The sequence below is a fragment of the Equus przewalskii genome, chromosome 3 (genome assembly GCF_037783145.1).
Source record: "Equus przewalskii isolate Varuska chromosome 3, EquPr2, whole genome shotgun sequence".
Lineage (NCBI taxonomy): Eukaryota > Metazoa > Chordata > Mammalia > Perissodactyla > Equidae > Equus > Equus przewalskii.
The window spans coordinates 63,113,325-63,134,262 of record NC_091833.1 but is presented as its reverse complement, the minus strand read 5'-3'; the positions used below and the strand labels follow the sequence as shown (position 1 = coordinate 63,134,262).

Here is a 20,938-nt window from a genome sequence, read left to right as displayed (position 1 = left end):
CAAAGGGAGAGTTGGGCCGCAGAGCATCTTGCTTCCAGCTCTTTGGGAAGCTAAGAAACAACTCGCTCTGCACAGTGCTCTTACAGCCTACCGGGAACATCTCTTCCAAAGGCCTGTGAAACGCAGTTTCTTTGCAAGCCTGATCTGGCTGAAGTAGGACTTCTGCTCTGGGTGTGCTACTTTGCCCTAGAGCTGAAAGGCACAACGTGCTAGGCTTCTTTCCAAAGGGGCGAGTTGGGCCCCACAAGCATCTTGCTTCCAGCTCTTTGGGAAGCTAAGAAACAACTCGCTCTGCACAGTGCTATACAGCCTACCGGGAACATCTCTTCCAAAGGCCTGTGAAACGCAGTTTCTTTGCAGGCCTGATCTGGCCGAAGTAGGACTCTGCTCTGGGTGTGCTACTTTGCCCTAGAGCTGAAAGGCACAACGTGCAGGCTTCTTTCCAAAGTGCGAGTTGGGCCGCAGAGCATCTTGCTTCCAGCTCTTTGGGAAGCTAAGAAACAACTCGCTCTGCACAGTGCTCTTACAGCCTACCGGGAGCATCTCTTCCAAAGGCCTGTGAAACGCAGTTTCTTTGACAGGCCTGATCTGGCTGGAGTGGGACTTCTGTTCTGGGTGTGATACTTTGCCCTAGAGCTGAAAGGCACAACGTGCAGGCTTCTTTCCAAAGGGCGAGTTGGGCCCCACAGCATCCTGCTTCCAGCTCTTTGGGAAGATAAGAAACCACTCGCTCTGCACAGTGCTCTTACAGCCTAGTGGGAACATCTCTTCCAAAGGCCTGTGAAACGCAGTTTCTTTGCAGGCCTGATCTGGCTGAAGTAGGACTTCTGCTCTGGGTGTGCTACTTTTCCCTAGAGCTGAAAGGCACAACGTGCAGGCTTCTTTCCAAAGGGCGAGTTGCGCCCCACAGCTTCTTGCTTCCAGCACTTTTGGAAGCTAAGAAACAACTCGCTCTGCAGACGTCTCTTACAGACAACCGGGAACATCTCTTGCAAATGCCTGAGAAATACAGTTTCCTTGCAGGCCTTATCTCGCTGAGGTAGAAATGCTGCTATGCCATATCCTACTTCGGCCTAGAGTTGCAAGGCTCAAAGTCCTGCCTTGATTCCTCAAGGGCAGACAGGCCCCACAGCGTGGGGCTTCCACCTCTTTGGGCCGCTAAGAAACAACTTGCTCTGCACTGGTGTTTTACAGCCTACAGGGAACGAGTCTTACAAAGGCCTGTGAAACGCAGTTTATTCCCAGCCCTGATCTGGCTGAAGTAGAACTTCTGCTCTGCCGGGTCCTACATGGCGCTAGAGCTGCAAGGCGCAAAGCTCTGCCTTGATTCCACAAGGGTAGACAAGTCCCTCAGGTAAAGCATCCAGCTATTTCGGCAGCTAAGAAACAACTCGCTCAGCATAGGGCTCTTACAGCCTACCGGGAACATGTCTTACAAAGGACTGTGAAACGCAGTTTCTTCCCAGCCCTGATCTGGCTGAAGTGGAACTTCTGATCTGGGTGTGCCACATGGCCCTAGAGCTGAAAGGCACAACGTGCAGGCTTCTTTCCAAAGGGAGAGTTGGGCCGCAGAGCACCTTGCTTCCAGCTCTTTGGGAAGCTAAGAAGGAACTCGCTCTGCACAGTGCTCTTACAGCCTAGTGGGAACATCTCTTCCAAAGGCCTGTGAAACGCAGTTTCTTTGCAGGCCTGATCTGGCTGAAGTAGGACTTCTGCTCTGGGTGTGCTACTTTGCCCTAGAGCTGAAAGGCACAACGTGCAGGCTTCTTTCCAGTAGGGCCGAGTGGGCCCCACAGCATCCTTCTTCCCAGCTCTTTGGGAAGCTAAGAAACAACTCGCTCTGCACAGTGCTCTTACAGCCTACCGGGAACATCTCTTCCAAAGGCCTGTGAAACGCAGTTTCTTTGCAGGCCTGATCTGGCTGATGTAGGACTTCTGCTCTGGGTGTGCTACTTTGCCCTAGAGCTGAAAGGCACAACGTGCAGGCTTCTTTCCAAAGGGAGAGTTGGGCCGCAGAGCATCTTGCTTCCAGCTCTTTGGGAAGCTAGAAACCACTCGCTCTGCACAGTGCTCTTACAGCCTACCGGGAACATCTTTTACGAAGGCCTGTGAAACGCAGTTTCTTCCCAGCCCTGATGTGGCTGAAGTAGAACTTCTGCTCTGGGTGTGCCACATTGACCTAGAGCTCAAAGTCACAACGTACAGGCTTCTTAAAGAAGGGCGAGGTGGGACCCAGAGCATCTTGCTTCCAGCTCTTTGGGAGGCTTAAGAAAAAACTCGCTCCTGCCACAGCGCTCTTACAGCCTACCGGGAACATCTACGAAGGCCTGTGGAACTTTTACTGCAGCTTCTTGACTCATCGTATTGCTTCACCCTCTGTAGTGTCACAGTCCACGAGAGTGTCCCTTTGGTGGCCAGCCTAACTTTGGGGGGCCTTCCCTGCCGGGGCTATCCGGACCACGGGTGCCGGTTCCCAGGCTCGCAGAGGTGGGCCTGGGGCGAGGGACGAGGGGGCGGTTTCTTAGCTAAAGTTCTCCAAAAACCCCTCTCCAGGGCTGTATTGTTATAATTTTGTTGTATCTCCTCGGAGAGCGAGCCTGATTGATGCTAGAGAGAGATTTCTAAACTGTTCCCTTCATCCGTGAGGATTCCGAGCAATGATTTTGGTGTTCCTGAGGCTGAATCTTGTGCGTTTCCACTTGCCAGGAAGGCTAAAATGCGGTTTCTTACCCGGGTCCAGGACACCAAAGAGCCCTCGGTGACGGCACTTGGAGAGATTTTTAGCTCTTTCTGGGGGTGAAATGGGGTTTCCAGGCAGTGCCAGTTTAGCCTCGCTTCTGCTAATCCACCAGGCATTTTCCAACAGCGCAGCTCTCTGTCAAAGTTAGGGTCTGGAGTGGGAGCAGAGGAAAATTATCTGCTCTGCGCTGTCGTCTTTGTTAAAGACAGGCTATAAACTACGAAACAAAGATATATTTGTTTATCCCCCATTTTCCCTCAGCTAGACTGTGGACATTTCAAAGATTTATTCATTTTAAAGGATCTTTAGTATAAGATGACATAAACTGTTAAGAAGACGCTGGGGTTTTTTCCTGAACAAAGTATTTAAAGTTATTTTAACCATGCATCTAAACTTCTCTTTCCAAATCATTTTCAGTTGATAACTAACAAGGGGGAGGATGGGCAAATTGTGGCTTGTAAACTGCGGACATATTTCTGTTTTCAGCAGGAACTCTAATTAAACCAAAATAGCTTGTGTAAAATTATCTTAATAATGATATTTTAAGTTATGGTTGAATTTGCAGAATTGCTATGAAATGCTCAAAGATAGAACTATTATCATGAACAGAAATTTGAGTGGCAATTGTATTCATCTGTAAAAGCTACTATTGATTAGTAATTTAAGAAAACAGCTCAGGGGCTGGCCCGGTGGCGCAGTGGTTTGTACGTTTGGCTTCTTGGCTGCCAGGGGTTCGCCGGTTGGGATCCCAGGTGCGGACATGGTCCGGCTTTGCAAAAGCCATGCTGTAGTACGCGTCCCATGTATACAGTAGAGGAAGATAGGCATGCATGTTCGCTTAGGGCCAGTCTTCCTCAGCAAAAAGAGGAGGATTGACAGTAGTTAGCTCAGGGCTAATCTTCCTCAAAAAAAAACAAAAAACAAAAACAAAAACAAAACAGCTTCACTATTTTTAAAGGTACATATTAATATTATTAAAGACTGGATATTGTAATAATATAAAACGTGCTTTCACTATTGCTTGATAATGACACGAGTCACTCATTTATCATTAACCTATCCTATAAGTTTTTCTAAAACCCATATAATCCAGTGAGATCTTTCCACCAGCTGTTGTTTCTTGATGTCTATAGGCATCCTCAGGAGAGTTTGAATCTCAAACTTATCTTTTCCTGCATCTATCATCTATCTATTTTATCTGGTATTTTTATTCTGGAGCATTTGGGAATACATTACAAGGTATTTAAAAGTATATATTAGAAATTTCTTGTTTTATCCGTAGCTCCTGTTAATCATACTGCTCACCACTGTTCTCTTTTACAGGTGTCAAAGGCTGTAAGATGTATAGATACAAATTCTGTTACCCAATGAATTATTTGCTCCTGTAAACTTTGTTCATTTATTGTTCTTGGCTTTTGAAGGTGTGACTTTTGATGAGAATTCCTTGCAAATGCCTCTCTGATAAATATTCTTGAACTTTTTCACTGTTTTACACTAAATGGATTTCCAGGTGTAATCGGGACGCAAAATAAGGAGAAACTTTGTTCCTCAAAGCTTCATTTATTTAAAAATAATCATTTTGTAAAATACTACCCTCTTTACTGTGGAGACAGGAATCAATTTTAGGTGAACACTTTAAAACTGTCATACATACTAAAAGAAAGGAGGATAAATATACCTAAAATGTATCTCTATTTCTAAAATATATCTATGTACTCTTTTAATAGTTTTACCAAATTGTTCTCTTAAACACATGAATTTATTACTTGCCATTAGCCCAATCTTGACAGCTGAATTTTCTTCCTGTTTTCCTTTAGTTTTAAGTTCTAGCTCTTTGGGATAAACTAGCTCTTAAATGAATTTTCCAGTTGCCTTGAAACCGAACATTTAGGGTCCAGAGAATTGCATACTATTGAACCAAAGGCAGACGTAAATATGCTGACCCAGGATGAATTACAACGGTCACCACGGCAGACAGATGTTTTGAATGGCTCTCATGTCTTTCACACAACTCGTGGGATCTGGAGGCACAAGACTTCTAAAACTGCAGAGATCAGGTTTTCTTCCCAGTCAGGCTTCTAACTGGCTCTGCACTGGGGCAAATCATACAACTTCTCTGAGTCTAAGATTTCTTGAATGTGAAAGGATGAGTTAGAATATGATTTCTGAAATCTTTTCACCCTTCCGGGTTTCACTGTTTCTATGGTAAGAGGACAGAGGATCCATGGTGAGAAGACTCAGACATCCTTATTCTGACACTTGAGAGCAGCTGCCCTTAGGCAAGGCCCTGAAAATTCTATGGCATCAATGTCCCCTATGTAAAAAGGGCTCTTAGAAGGAATGAATGGGATGGTACATATGACTGTGCTAGATGCAGCATCTGTCACGTAGGAGTTGCACAGTGGTTTTTTGAAGGTGCTATCTCTGACACCTCCAAAGGTGTTTCTGGCTCTAGCAGGGGAGGAGATAGGCAAAGTGTGGAGAAGTCCCTCCTGCATGTTCAAATGGCCATTACCAGTATAACTCCAGTGTGCCAGGACCAGGAGATGGGAGAGTCAGGGCCTCAACATCTCATGAATGCCTCTTTAATATCTCCCCATCCTCCCCGCCCAAAAGTCAAAGTGACCCAGGAAAGCACAAAAATTAAATTTATCTTAATGCCACACAAGACTGAGAAGACATGCTCTATTTCAGTTCTCTTGTCAAACTAGGTTCAACTCTGTTCCAGCTAAGAGCCCTGGACACATTACATAAGGGGCATCAGAACAGCAGCATACCCAAACCACACCACGCCAGTAATTTAAAGAAAAAAATGAACAAAATAACCCCTGAAATGCCAAGAAACTGGTTCTCCCGTAATCTTGTTGCTACTAAAAGTTTAATATTTCCAAATATTCCAAAATATATTTCTTACTTTATTTTCTTCTGGGGATGTGAAAGCATCTCATTTAGGTGCCCGTATGGAGTCTGGGTCCCCTGTGGCCCTTGCAGATAAAGTATCTTCTACTAGGACAGATGTACCTTTTTCTAGTCCCACAGAAACCTCAGTTGACCTATCTATCTTTTCAAAACTTCAGAGAGTCTACCAAGCGCATTTGAATATTACAACTCTGGTTGCATTCCCACAAAATTTAAAAAACAACAGTTCCTCAAAGCCAGATAAGATAGTAACAGCTAAGCTTTAGTGAGGTGTAACTTCACCTCACTATCTCACTTAATCCTCCTGATCTGGGGATTGAGTACAATCACAATCCCTGTTTTGTTGATAAGGAAACTGAGGCTTGTCAATAATTTGTTCAAAGTAAATATGTTTATTAGGTTGAGGAATCACGATAATGAACTCATGTGTCCTTCAAGTCCACACACTTAAATTCTATACTGCAGGGCCCCCAGGCATATCATAATAGCAGCTTATTTTCAAAATTACTGATTTCTGCCTATACCAAGACTTCCCAAGCAAAAGCTGCAATAGGAAGAAATAAATATTACAGTCTTGACGAAGGTTCTTATAAACAGAAGTAGGAAGCATCAATCACTTATGAAGCTTTTTCAAATGTCTGCACTTGGGTCCCACCACTAAGCCCAGTGGGTCTGGAGTCGGGTCTGGGTTGTGTGTATTTTCATGATTCTGAGTGAAACTAATCCTCATGATTTCTCATAGTGAAAAAAATTGGTCCTAACCCACATTGTTATTTGCAGCCATAGAAGAAACAAGTAGCATCTGGGAAAGGGGGTATTTAGAGAAACGTAACAAGAGGCTAAATGTTTCTGGAATTCAGCCTCGCCAGAATGCCAGTTAAATCAAATAATTGTCTATATTAGAGTTTACCACCTGTGGACATAAAACATGATAAGGAAAAACTTCAAATCAAGAGCTTGTTCCGGGGAGGGTAGCAGGAATCTGTCACTTATACAAACTGCTTCCCCTTTCAGAGTGTCATCTCAAACACCCTTGTCTCCTTGCAAAATGCGGACATTTAAAGAGGTGTCACCCATAGTACCCAGAATTCCTCAGAACTTTCCCGACTTTCCCTGAAAATAGGGCATCTCATTTAAAGTCTTTAAATTTAAAGTGCCTCTTTAAAGCTTCTAAAATTTCCTTTCCATTTTACTTCCTGCGCCTGCATTCTGGTACACAGGTACTAAAGTGAACGTGAGCTCTGTAGGAGCACAGCCTCTAGTCCTTCCTATGCGCAGAGGGCTCCACATCCGCAGCAGGGCCTGCAGTGCAGTTTATGCATCTTCCAAAACCAGCAGCCCTGGGGGCTCACTGGAGACCAACCCACGCTGCCCAAGTACCCCTATCCTGAGCTTGCTTTTCTTGATATTTTGATTACCAGGTTTGAGTAACTTCTCATTTGTGGAAGTAGGGCCTTGAAGGTTCCACAGTAAGCAAAGCCTTAGAAGTTCTCTCTGACTTCTTCCTTGGCTCTGCCCTCTCCTGACCTCACTTGTTACCTACAGCCTTGAGGGTTTGTGAACAAAGACAGTAGAGAATATGGAAAACATTTACTATGCAAGAGTTAATATTGACAATATTCAGAGAACATATAAATTCATCAGAAAAAGACAACCCAACAGAAAAATGGACAAGATCACCGTAACAAATACAATAATAATGAAAAAGTTTGAAATACTACAAGAATTACCAAAATGTGACCCACAGAGACACGAAGTGAGCAAATGGTATTGGAGAAATGGTGCTAACAGACTTGCTTGGAATAAGGTTGCTAGAAACCTTCAATTTGTAGAAAACACAGTATCTGTAAAACACAAAAAAGTGAAGCACAATAAAACAAAGTATGCTCGTACTACCCTCAACAGCAATAAATTGGCATCCATCCATGGAGAAAAGTGCATTTGTGATAACCGTGGGGTCCAGGTAGGAGATTGTGAGCCCCAGTGGGCTTACCCCAGGGTAAGATAATATATTTTGTATTTTTTATATTTGGGAAAAGCTCATTATTTTTTCTTCTTTATAGCTGAATTTTTATATTCTAATAAAATTGATTTTACATATCATTCATTTACATCTTATTTTTTTAAAAAGCACTTGCACACTACTCTCTTAACAAGCATGTACCCCCAAAATGAATATAAAGTGTCAAATGTGCTAGAAAAGACAAGAGGTCAAGATTCAGCTGAAAAGAAGCCATTGACTTTAGCAAGTACAGATTCAGTAGAAAGCGGAGGCAAGAGCCAGACTGCTGCGCACTGAAGAATGACTGGACTGAAGATAGAGCATTATTCTTCTTCAGGAAAAGCGTGAGTGATTGCTGGATAAAGAGGCAGGCTTGAGAGTGACCGAATCATTTCAGCACAAATATAACCTAATGTAGCCAAGTCACGAGAGAGAGAAAGTCCTTGCGATTGTCACAAGAGGGAATGATCACTTGTCACTTGCTGTTTGCTGCACTTTTAGACAGTTGGATCTGTTATGTAATCATAAAGGGTAAGTGAGGAAGCAGGATGCACTGTCAGCAAACATAATATTTCAAATGCTTATTCAATGTTGCTGCCTAGAGCAAACGGCATTTCTAAGAAAGAGTAAAACATTGCCCTTTTAAGTACAAAGTAATAAATTATCTAAATGTAATCATATTTTCTTCAAAATTAAAAAATGTGCACCCCCACCTAGTAGTGACTTGCCCAGTAGGTAGGATAAAATGCTTTTTAAAATATCTTTTGTGTATGTCTGTAGGTTTCCACTGTCTAGGCTTCATTTGTCCTCATATTCAACCTTTTTAAAAATACCACTTTCCTGAGTTCCTTTCTTCCGAGCTTTCATCAGTGTAACCCGTGTAGACGACGCTGAAGACACTATGTTTTTCTCTTTGCTGGCATAAACCCCTTAGAAGAAAATTTTGTCCCTGTAAAAGCTATTATAAGGATACTTTAGAGCACCTCTACCACCTCTTCCAGAGACTGCGGGGGGCCAGGTCAAATGGAAAATTAACTGCCAAGTCTAATAAAAGGTAGAATTAAAGATAAAGAAAAAGAAGAATAAATCACTTTCCCGCTCACCACCCACACACATAAGTGAGGTCTCCTGTTTCTCTTTCCAGATGACCTTCAAGGAGGGGACCACAAAGCTTATATTCCATCCATGATTTTAGTCCTGGGGTAAATGGAGTTCCTTTCAAAGGAGGGTGATTATTAATTAGCATTCCTAAAAGTTTGCTCATTTTGGCAGTCTTTAACACTGAAACTGGAAGTGGCTACAGATCTTGACAGGTACCTCCTTAAAACCTTCGCTCGAAGGGGCTTACTGCTCAGAAAAGAGCTTCACCAAGAACCAGAAATCTCTTAGCGCGAATGTGTCCTGATTCTTAAGGCAAGCTTTCTCAAGGCTCTAATCTTCACTTGTTTCCCCTTGTCTCTTTGCTGTAGCAGTTCTTTCACACACGTTAGCTCTTCGGGAACCAGTATCAACTGACATTCTTGTAAAAAATAGACATACCTCAGAAGATATTTTACCGAAATAGAGTGAATGTAAATTAAGTTTAGTTTTATTTTAAAGGTTGTTTATGTTGTGTCTATGTATGTTGGGGTGATATGGTGGTGACATTTCCTCTTTTCTTTGATAGAACTATACTTACATTAAAAATAAAGAGTGCGTATAAATTAGGAAAATAATGGTATCTGATCCCTTATAATTTATAATTGATGTGTTATCTCTTAAGCTTTGTTCCGTAAAACGTGTCATGGTTTATCAGGCATAAATTATCATGATTTATTTTCTTGGAGTTCTTCAACATTAGGCTGTCTCATCCATCACTAAAACATAAATTAAAAATCATGTTTTTATTTCTTAATTGCAGCTGCTGATTTATAATAAAAGTTGATTATGTTGACTGACTGGCTGTACGTTTTATTTAGTGAGGATTTGCATGTATAATACCACTAAAATTTTCATAAGGCTATCATCCAAACAGTAGTATTTGAAAGCATACAATATATTTTTTTCACTAGGAACTGAAAAAACAAAGATAACTAAGACCAAATAATTTTTCTTCCATACTCTTTTTTTAAGCGTTTTATTTTGAGATAACTGTAGATTCGCATGCAGTTGTAAGGAATAATACAGAGAGATAGCATGTACCATTCACCAAGTTTCCCCAAATGGTAACATCTTTGCATAACTATAGTACAACACCACAACCAGGAATTGACATGGATACAATCCATTGACCTTACTGAGATTTTACTGGTTTTATATACTTTTGTGTGTGTATGTATTTAGTCCTATGCAATTTTATAACGTGTAGATCTGCTTGACCACCAAGACAGTCAAGATATCTAACAGTTTCATCACAAGCATCCCTCATGCTGCCCTTCTATAGCAAGAGCCACCTCCCACCTTCCAACCTCCCTAAACCCTGGCAACCAGTAGTCTACGCTCTATCTCTGGAATTTTGTCATTTTAAGAATGTTATATAAATAAAATCATACAATATGGAAAATTTTAAGATTACTCTTTCTCACTCAGCATCTCTATTGAATTGCTTTTGCACCTTTGTCAAAAATCAGTTGGGCTTGTTCGTGTGGGTCTATATTGTTCGTGTGAGTTCTCTGTTCTGTTGCACTGATCTGTGTGTCTGTCCCTTCACCCATGCCGCATTGCCCTTATGAATGTAGCTATATAGAAAGCCTTAGCATCAGGTAGAGTGATTCTTTCCACTTTATTCTTTTTAAAGTTGTTTTAGCTATTCTAGGTCCTATGCCTTTCCCTATAAAGTTTAGAATAAACTTGTCTGTGTCCACAAAAAAAACCTGGTGTGTACTTTGATAGAAGTTGCAATATACATATGGACCAATTTGGGGAATCTTCTGTGCTCCTTTAAAAACCCCAGATTTTTTGGAGTTCATGCCATAACACAAAGCCTCCTACTAACCTTCCTTGTTGCTATCATCTGCTCTCACTTATCCACTGATATCTTTAATACCTGATTCACTTTCTTCCTCTCCATTCTTTTTCTTGGTGTCAGCAACACAACACAGAGGGCTCCTTGTGGCTTATCAGTTTCTTGACCTCTTTCCCTGAAATGATATTTTCTTCCATGCTACAACATCATTTTTATGTTTTGCTTTTACTACACCATCTTGAAAGTTGTATTTCAGGAAGCAGTCTCCTCTACCCAGTTAATTTACTTTGGCACATCACTCCAGCAATTCTTCAACTGTATTAAAACTTCTCATCCAATCTTTTCAACAAACAGTCCTGGAAAAATGGGATATCCATTAAAAAAAATCTTAATCCATATGTCACACCTGATATGAAAATTAACTCAAAATGGATCAGAAACCTAAATATGGAACTTCAAACAATAGAACATCCAGAAGAAAATAGGAGGAAATATTTGTGATCTTGGTTAGGAATAGATAAAATTTATAAATTGGGCTTCATAAAAATTAAGAACTTCAACTCTTCAAAAGCTAGTGTTGAGAGAACGAAAAAGCAAACTACAGATTGGGAGAAAATGTTTGCAAACCACACATCTGATAAATCACACGTATCCAGAAAAATATAAAAATCTCTGAAAATTCAGTATTAAGGAAACAATCCCGTGAAAGCTTGGCAGAAGATTTAAGCAAACACTTCACTGAAGATATATACATAGCAAATAACCTGTGCCTATATGGAATAGCCTGATTTTGCCGGAGAAAAAAAAATCACACAATTACATAACTGATTGAGCTTTCGATTTCACTAACCCAGATTCCACAGGGAGACTCAATCCTTGCCTTTTATTCTACATTTCTCTAATAAACTCTATCTTTATCTTTTTCAGTTAACAATTTGATTACCTCTCTTCCCTCTTTGAATTTCTAATAAACTCTCCTCCCCCATTTGGTTTTCAAGTGATGACTGTATTTCATCCATACAGTATTTTATCTATCCTAAGGATAACCATAAATATCTAAGAATATCCATCAATGAGGACGTGTCTTAGAATTAGTGGTGCCTAACAATCACTGTCAAGAAGGTGATAGTCAGGATACAGTTGCCATTGGTTACACTGAACCAACAGTCTTAGCTATTCATACTGCTGTCATTTTTTTTTTGTCTAAATAAATCTAAAAGTGCATTATTAATAAGCTCAAAATAAAATTATGAGATAAAAAGTATTGAGTGTTTAACTGTCAACATTTTTTATTTTTTGGCAGTATAGAAAATAGAGTTGCATCTTACAGTTTATGATGTCTTAGATTTGATGAAACATAATATATTACTGTGATTTCAGAAACTTTTAAGGATCTGAGATGTTACCCCATTTGTGCAAATACATGTGTGTAGATAGATAGATAGATAGATAGATAGAAAGATAAATCAAAAACTTGAGGCAGCTGGGTCAGGTAAAAGAGCTTCATTTATACAAACAGAAAGACAACAGCCACGTTAACATTGCAGCATAGATCCTTTATACCCAGTAACCCTGCAGATTAGTGTGATGAGAGCTAGATGGAGAAATGCCCTACATGATTGGCAGATTTCACTTGGTAGGTGGGCAAAACAAACAAACAAAAAAAGGTTTTTTGTGTGTTTATAAATAAAAAAGAAACCAATTTCCCCTGCTCTCCTGAGTGAGTCTCCTGGAGTTGTACTGGGAAGAATCTGTACCCTAGCTCTTTGGGGTACAAATAAGCCAAATAAGTCCAGTGTGTCCAGCTTTCACAAACGAGAGATGTCTCCAAGGGCCTGGGATTCATCTCTTTTGAAATATAAACATCTAGGAAGATAAAACTAAAGTCTTCATAGAAATCTCTGAGCTGTCAGTCACTTTTGAAGTTAACCTAAATGCCTATCCCAGGATGTAACCATTTGGCTTTGGGGGCTGTTTCTTAGCTCTTTGGATGGGAGCAATGAACTTCATCATCAGGGAGACAAATGGTTACAGATCTAATCTAAATGTTTCTGGGGGAAGTAAAAACAAACGTTCTCTGTATTTATATTATATGCATGTCTATGTTTGAGGGTACACTGAGAAATCCGGGGAAGACTTATTTTCCCACAGTTACATTATGCTAAAATGAGAATCTTTCTGCCTCAACTTCATCTACAGTCCAAAGACAAAACGCTGCAATTTGTTCTAGTATCAGCTTTATTAAACTGGGAACCATGTTTCTTAGAATATTTTTAACATGTATACTTCCAGCTTAAATTTGGCTAAGAGAGAAATCTCATGAAATTAGAGAGGTTAAAGGGAAGCAGTAGCCATTCTCTTGGAAGGACCTAAGGGTGAGGAGCAGTGACAGATAAAGAGATACTCGGCTTTCCCTCACCCTCCTCTGCCCCACATCAAGCTCTTCTTCCCAACTGCTGACCCTAAGGACCCACAGAGCTGGGAACCACACTGAGACAGGAGCTTCCCACAGACCTTTCTACAGTTCCCTTTATACAGTCCTTGGAAAGAAGCTGAACTTGTTTGGCTTCCCAGATGTCACTTCAGCTCCAAGATGCTCTTTGCCCCAGTCCTTCAGGATGACTATTTAGTGACTTTTTGTGTGATCCTCTGATACTCCACTCTGGGAATTCATTTCCTCGGCAACTCCCACTCTATGTAAAGCAGGGATGGGCAAACTATCTACAGCCCCATGGCCTGTCATTTTATTTTATTTTTTTTTAAATAAAACTCAATTGGAACATAAATATGCCTGTTTGTTTATGTTTATGGCTGTTTTGTGCTATACAGCATAGTTGAGTAGTTGTGACAGATACGTTTTGACCCACAAAGCCAAAAATGCGTACTATCTGGCTCTTTACAGAAAAAGTCTGTAGACCTCTGGTGTAAAGTACAAGTCCTATAATAAATCCTATATCCCATATGGTTCTTGCTTCCTGACTGAACCCTTACTGATATACCACCTAACGAGCACATATAAAGGAGGTAGCTGATAATTGATTTAATAACTCTTAGTTGACCTCCTACTACCCACCTGTGAAAAATTTAGAGAGGCCAAGAGTGCAGTAAACAGTTGGAGAGTGAATTTTGTTGGAGAAAGTGGGTGAAGGACTGTAGCATTTTCCCTTGTCCACTATTTCCCCATCCCGCTAGTACATACACACATGATTCACAAGCAGGAGAAAGGGATATTCCTATTAACATCAAGCCTAGTCCGGAAGTAGGATGGAGGTGAGAGTGAGTTTAAGAAGGCCACCATGAGTTGAGACTGAAGACTTGTAATTGACTCAGACTTAATGGGCAGGAGATTGGCTAACTCTGCCTATGGTAGCAAATACACAATTGTATTTGGAAGGTAATTGTACTCCCAATACAACTTCAGTAAGGATGCATGTTTCCCAGGGAAGAAATATAGAAATCTATGTGGAGACATTAGCATCAGATCAGTTTAGAAATAACTCCTTCCAAGACAGCTTCCTTCAAGGAATAGGAGGAGCTCAGCAAAAAGACTGGAAGTGTTTCATCCAATGAAGAGGCTGAGGGGGGAGAGTATCTCCCCTCTGAATCACTTCTTGTCATCCGAATCAGGCTTTCTTCCTATCCACTCTAGCAAAGATAATCTCGTCTGGATCATTTAGAATATCTATTTTGCCAAATCTGATGACTACTCTTTGGTTCTCATCTTCTTTAATTTTTTAGGAGTATTTGTGTATTTGACATAATTGACTATTCTTTCATTTATGAAATACTTTCCTCTCTTAGATTCAGTAACATCACGGTCTCTTGGTTTTTCATTACCTCACTAATTGCACCTTCCCAATCTCCTGTGCTGGTTTGACCTCCTCGACCTGAACTCTAAATGTTGGAGGACATTGAACTTGGCTCTGGACCTCTTTTCTCCATATCTACCCTCTGTTCATATGTAATTTCATCAGATTCCATAACTCAAAATACCATCAATATGCTAACAATTCCCAAGTTGATCTCATTAGTCCTTATCTCTCCTCTGAGTCCCAACTCTACAGCTGAGTATTTTGGGCTTCTAGAAGGCATCTTATATAAAATTAATCCAAAACAGTACAGGCTTCCTAATTTAAATAAATGTTGCTACCTCCCATTCAGTTCTCAGGCCAAACCCAAAGTCTATTGCTTACTCTCTTCATTTCTACCCAACTCATATCCAATCCGTTGGTCAGTATTACTACCAACAAAGATCATAAATTCATCTTTCTCTCTCTCTATGTACTGCTCTCACCTAAATCTAGGCTGCCAGCATCTTCCATGTGAACTACTGGAATCCCTTCCTAATTGACTTTGCTGCTTCCACTCTTGCCCTCCCTCCTTTGCCCACTCCATTTTGCAAAGAACCACCAGAAAAATATTTTTAAACTATCATCCAGTTTATTTCCTCCCCAGCTTAAAACACTTTCTATTAGAATAAAATTAATTCTTTTTACTATGGCTTGTAAGGATTGACCTGATTTTGCCTTTATTCTCTCCCCTCAATTCCACAAAGGAGCAAGAAATAGCATGTTGTAGCTGAAAAACTACAAAGAATTCAGTATGGTTGAAGATAAACCATGTGGAAGTTTAGAAAGTGATGACACTGGAAATACACAAAGGGTCAAATTGAGAAGGACTTAAGAACTGAGAATTTCAGATATTCTTTGAAGAATTTGAGCACTACAATGACTAGATCAAAAATTATGTGAGCATTTTTAAGACCAACTGACTAGAACTAAAGTAACTTATCTTAAATAATGATATTTTAAATGATGGTTCAGATTCATTTTTGTAGTACTGTAGGTGTTTTAAGTGCCCCACTCTTTCTGTCAGCCCCCGCCCCCACTGATTTCAGCAGCAGCTGCAGTGGACAGTTCCCTTCCCGTGCACAATACCGACTTGTCATCTCGAAAGTCTGCAACCCACTCTTAGGATTCTCTGCTTCAGTGCTTCTCTGGAAGCAGCAGGTCACAGCCTGGAACATGGGACACTTAATGCCCTAAGAGGCAACGCTCCAGTAACAAGAATCTGGAGTCAGTAGATAAATGCCCTGGCCACGCGTTATGCTTTCAATACACTAACTCAGAGAGTCCTCGCTTGCCCATAGTGGTAACCAGCTCAATAACTTATCTTTCTTGATTTTTCCTTTTACTTTCGCATTCACCCTTCTCATTCACTCTTCCAGAAATTGTGTCCCAAATAAACTACCTTGTTTAGGCTCTGCTTTAGGAGAAATCCAAAAGTGACAAATAATCATTCACTGCTCTAATCAAGAACCATTGAGAACATTGTGCAATGTGCTAAGAAAATCAAGTTGTTAAAAAGACATTTCATATAATAGTGGTAAGTCTTCTAAGAGTATAATTAGAAATCCACCGGATAAAAAAGAAACACCAACAATGTTAACACTATTTTACACATTTTACAGCCATTTGAGTTTTTTTCTAATTATTACAACTGACATGAAGTAGCTATCACCTAAACGTAGAGTTATCATTATTATTTGCCCCCAGCTTTATTTCTTATGCCATTGCTATCTCAAACTTCTGTGAAACCTAAACAGTTCTCAGCTATGAAAGAGGAGAAAAGGATTTCTATTGGGACAAAGGGCTTATAACTTGGATTTTTGCTTTTTATATTTTGCATTTCAAGATTCAGCCACAGGTTTGGTTATTCAATCTTTTTTCTGTTCTTTTTACTCTCCTCTCACTCCTTTACATGACTTAATTTTTTTTCTTTTGTTCAACTAGATAAATGCCTCTTGAGATTATTATAGGATAAAACATTTCTTTTAACTTTAGGATTGTTTCTGCATAATTGCCTGGGCAAATGATGTTCTACTATTACATTTTCCACTTTTTATTGACATAATTACTGACTAAGGAGAGCAACTGAATTATGTAAGTTTCAAGAAATTAAGTCTATGAGACAACTGAGACATCAAGAAGTATTGTTATCTAATTAAAAACAAAAACCTCTCATTACCCTTTCGCCCCACTCTGTAGCACATGATTGCTATAGAGAAGACTAAAATTTGAGATGAAATTACTGGGTAAAAATCAAGTGACCTTTTGGTAATTTCTAAGACTACCAGTTTAGACATACATGTAGCTTGCCACAGGAAGCCAAAATCTAAGAGAGGAAACAATGGAGTGGAAGGGTGGATATCTTCCTCTTATAAACTGGAAGAGAGCAGGAGCTGTGTCTGACTTGTGTGATACATACTAAGAAGATGCTTAGTAGTGACTGCTGGTTCTCAGTGTGCCCTCACAGGGGCATTGTGAGCATTCCTTATGTGAGATAATGCATACAAGATCACTGAGTACCAAACATATAGTACATGTACAATCGATGTCTTTTCCTTGTGTCCCCTGTTTCTTGTTTGATGATTAAAATATCAATCATTGCTCCCTGTTGAAGCCTAAAAGTAATTTTAAAAATCCATGAACTAGCTTAGATAGGATACAAATATTTAGAACCCCTTTTTTAAAAAAGATTTTAACAACATGGGATAGGTTTCAGCTTTGGAAGCCCTCACGGTCTTCTAAGTAAGTAGTGCTCTGATGGTCCAGAACACAGGTATCATTAACAAGTCTGTATTTCTGTCTACCTATAGGCAGGCTGCACTATTCTAAGCTATTCCTGCCACCCGTAATGTTCTATTTAGACTTCTTAGCATGTAAGTTGATAAACAAAACATTAAGAAGTAAGTCTTAGGAAGGGTATTCTGGAAATTCAGATGCAGAGAAGTAACGTACAATTTTTAAAAAAATTTTCTTACTGATTATAAGGAAACAATCTTATGTCTATTTACTTGAACATTTTAAATTGGTTAACAGAGAAAAAATTTGAATTTGATGGATTGCATTAGTTCTGTTTAGTATTCAGAATACTTGAAAATCACATCACTGTCATTGCATGTATTCTTCAATAGTGGATTCTCTTAAAGAAAGATATTTTGGAAGAATCTTAACAGTTTATTGCTAATGCAGAATAAATAGCAAAATGATTGTTGGTGGAGATTGAGTTGAACATAAGCAGCGTAAGTTGACACAGGGCTTAAGAAAGAGTCTTGCATCCTGTGGGAACACAAAAATATATCTTATAGATGCTTAAACTGTAGATAAACTTTGAAATGGAGATTTAATGACAATTAGTAAATGTTTTTACAAGTCTGTAATTTCCTCATAAATGTCTTCGCAAAATTGGGATAGAAAAAGGAAACAAAACTTAAAAAAAATGTACTTATTATTGGAAGAGGGTTAGACTTCCTCAGAAATACCTGGTGGAGCTGAGAGGCTATTTCATGCTAACACACCTGAGTATTCTGATGTGCGGATTGTGCCCTGAAGGTACATGACAGCTTGTAGGAGTTCAATTTTTAACATTTACCTCTGAGCACTGAAAAATCTAAGTTATGGTCCACACAGCAGCTTGTTAGAAATATAGGTAAGACACACTAGAGCTTCTGTGAATTGCTTCACTAAAAACCTTATCATTTGCCACTGTTGCTAATGCACTGGGAAGAAAATCAAAACAAAATAACATACAAAAAGAAATTTCCATGACCCCTCGTGTTTCCCCTGGAAAGACAGCTATATGATTTTCTACTGCTTTCTATTTGTGGAGATTGTTGCAGGGACAGACAGACTTGGCTAAAAATAAAATCTAGGAGAAGTTAAAACAACTTGAAGTGTCGCTGGTTATTGGAGTTGCTAGGATTCAAGCATTAGTAAACGCTTATCTTGTTTAAATAAACTTTTTTCAGTTGCGACGAGTAAAGTCCTCTCTAAAGGATCCAGGAGGAGAAGATTCAGAGAAATAAGCTAACTTGCTGAATAATAAGTTAGCAGGAATTTGAGAATTTTCTCTAGGCTGGGAATCAAAGGGGATTTGCTTGCTTTCTGGAACTTGTGGCTAGGACTGGTGGAAGAGAGAAAATTGCCTGAATGGGCAGAGTAAGAGCAGTTCCCACCAGTTGAGGTTGAAGAAAAGAAATTTTCCCCTGAGGAAAATATCTCTTCATGGTAGGGGTGGCTGAGAGACTTTAAGAAAAACGCTGTCTAAAGTTCAGTTGAAGGTTGTTTCCATTATTGGTTCTGCTGCAGTTCCCTGGCATCATCCCTGATCAAATAGCCTAACATAAATGTGCTCTGAAAGATGAGAGGGGAGAGACCCAGAAGGCAAAAGGAACGGAGAATTTAATGAGAGCCAGAATCTAGGATGAGAAGGAATCAGATGCCCATTTCATCATTTCATCCCCTGTTAAAAAACAAAATTCAACTGAGCAAATTTTGAAGATCTTGTTGACTTTACTCAATGATTCATGGTTCAGGCAGCATCCAATCTGGCAGACAGAAAGAAGCTCCGAAGAGCTATAGAAGGCATGAAATTTTACAGGCAGCAGGGAGCAGGAACAAGGAAGTTATACTGGGCAAGAAATGGATTGATTATTGCAAGGTTTCTTTTCTTTAGGGGCAGGCAGGGGTCTATTGGGCAGATGACCTAACTACTGCTGATCTGGGGATTCCTGATTGACTGGTAAGATTCCATTTCTGGGAGAGCGGAAACTGTGATCAGGTTGTCTCGGTTTAATAAGGTGGGGCTTAGCATAAGTGACTCCATTTTGAGCCTGTTTTTTTTTTTTTTTCCACACCCCTCAAGAGAGAACTGGATTTTTCACAGTCCATGGGCCAGGGCTCTACATATTTAAGAGAGACATTAACGTACAGGCTTATCTCAGAAATATAGGTAGAAATAAATCATGCGCTTTTTCCTAGCATTTATTAGCCAGTCAGTTAGATAGTTGGTGGTGAATTTCTCGGGCTGCCTGCCTAATTTGTGAACTGAATTGCATATTTATTTAACCCTTTATTTCTAAAATACCCTATTTTTATTTTCTTATCTAAGTGTCTCTAACATATTAGTGAAAATATGTAGTTTTTGATATTTAAGGGAAGATAAATTTTAAGGAAATTTAAGGCAACATATACACTTATATATATGTGTGTTCATATATATTCAAAGATACATATTTATCTACTCATTTATTCATCTGTTTCCTATCTTTTATACCAAAATGAATAAAACAATTATAATTGTTAAAGATTATTATTTCTACATCTTTCTTCTTCTAGAGGCTTTCCCTTCTTTTTTTTTCTTTTAATGAATAAATAATGAAACACAAATGATGGAACCATGTTAACCATAAAATCAATTTTCAGAAGGGTACTAAGAAGAAAATAAATCGAAAATCGCAACACTGAGGAGCACCCACTGTTAACCTTTGGTGGACATAACTTCAGATGTATCACATGGTGTGCTGGCTCTGGCTTGTACTGGCCTGTGAGAACTAACTCTGTACATCCCTTCCCACCTCTCATTCAGGGATGTTGCCTTGGTAGATTGAAATTAGCCGTGGTGGGAGTATTTACACCATGGATATAGGCTACATACCAGGGCTTTTGTTGTGTTTCGGTGGTGGTTGTTTTGAAAGCCAGTTATTAAACATTTACAGGCACACGCACCACTGAAAACATTGTATGGACAGACATAGAATGACAGACATTTCCATACAGAGGCAGACAAAAATTACTTCATGGTATGCATAACATTTTTAAATGTCTTCAATTTTAAAATATTCTTAAATTTTAGAAGAAAAAGAAGTGGAAATGAAATTATAGGAATTGCTAAACTTTCTTGCTAGACTTTACTGCGATTTTCCAGTTGGCGGGAAGAACACTATTCTAGACCCTATGTAAGCTCCAGGAAACTCATCCTTTGGAGAGGGGGAGGAGAGAGAGTTCTCCTTCTAGTAGTTTATCCTGAGGACTCTAGACACCTAAGTCTCCCTGGAGTTTCAACTCCATCTCCTTAACTCAGGGAGTCCACTGGGTTCTGCCTGGGTTCCCGTTCTCTGCTCTGTAGCCTCAAAACTCTCTCAAATCAGTAAGATGGGACAGGCAATCATAAGGCTCACCTCATTTTCCCCATCTCTCAGTGATGACTGTCCGTGTTGCCTGATGCCCATTGTCTTTCAAACCATTGTCTCAACATATTTTGTCCATTATTTGGTTGTTTCAGGTGGGAGAGTAAATCCAGTCCCTGTTATTCCATCTTGGCTAGAAGCAGAAGTTCCATTTTGCTATTTGTGCAAATATAAGATCTTTTTCACATTGTGTTGATCCTGTGGATGCTTCAGCATTACTTCTGATGATAATCTACCTTTAAAATAGCTGACTGAGATATTAAATAAAATATCAAATGGAGAAGCCTTGATAAAATGAAAGGT

General features: G+C 39.7%; 1 protein-coding gene across 5 annotated transcripts in view; it reads left to right on the top strand.

Annotated features, from left to right (window-relative positions):
* Nucleotides 1–20,938, top strand: part of NPFFR2 (neuropeptide FF receptor 2) — a 47,201-nt gene that overhangs the window by 833 nt on the left and 25,430 nt on the right. For 3 of the 5 annotated variants that reach the window (XM_070612782.1, XM_070612783.1, XM_070612781.1), the window contains exon 2: nt 19,123–19,188. The exons of the other annotated variants lie outside the window; for them this stretch is intronic. The gene's annotated coding sequence lies outside the window, so the exon portion shown is untranslated. The remainder of the gene's footprint in view (nt 1–19,122; nt 19,189–20,938) is intronic. 5 annotated transcript variants of the gene reach the window in all.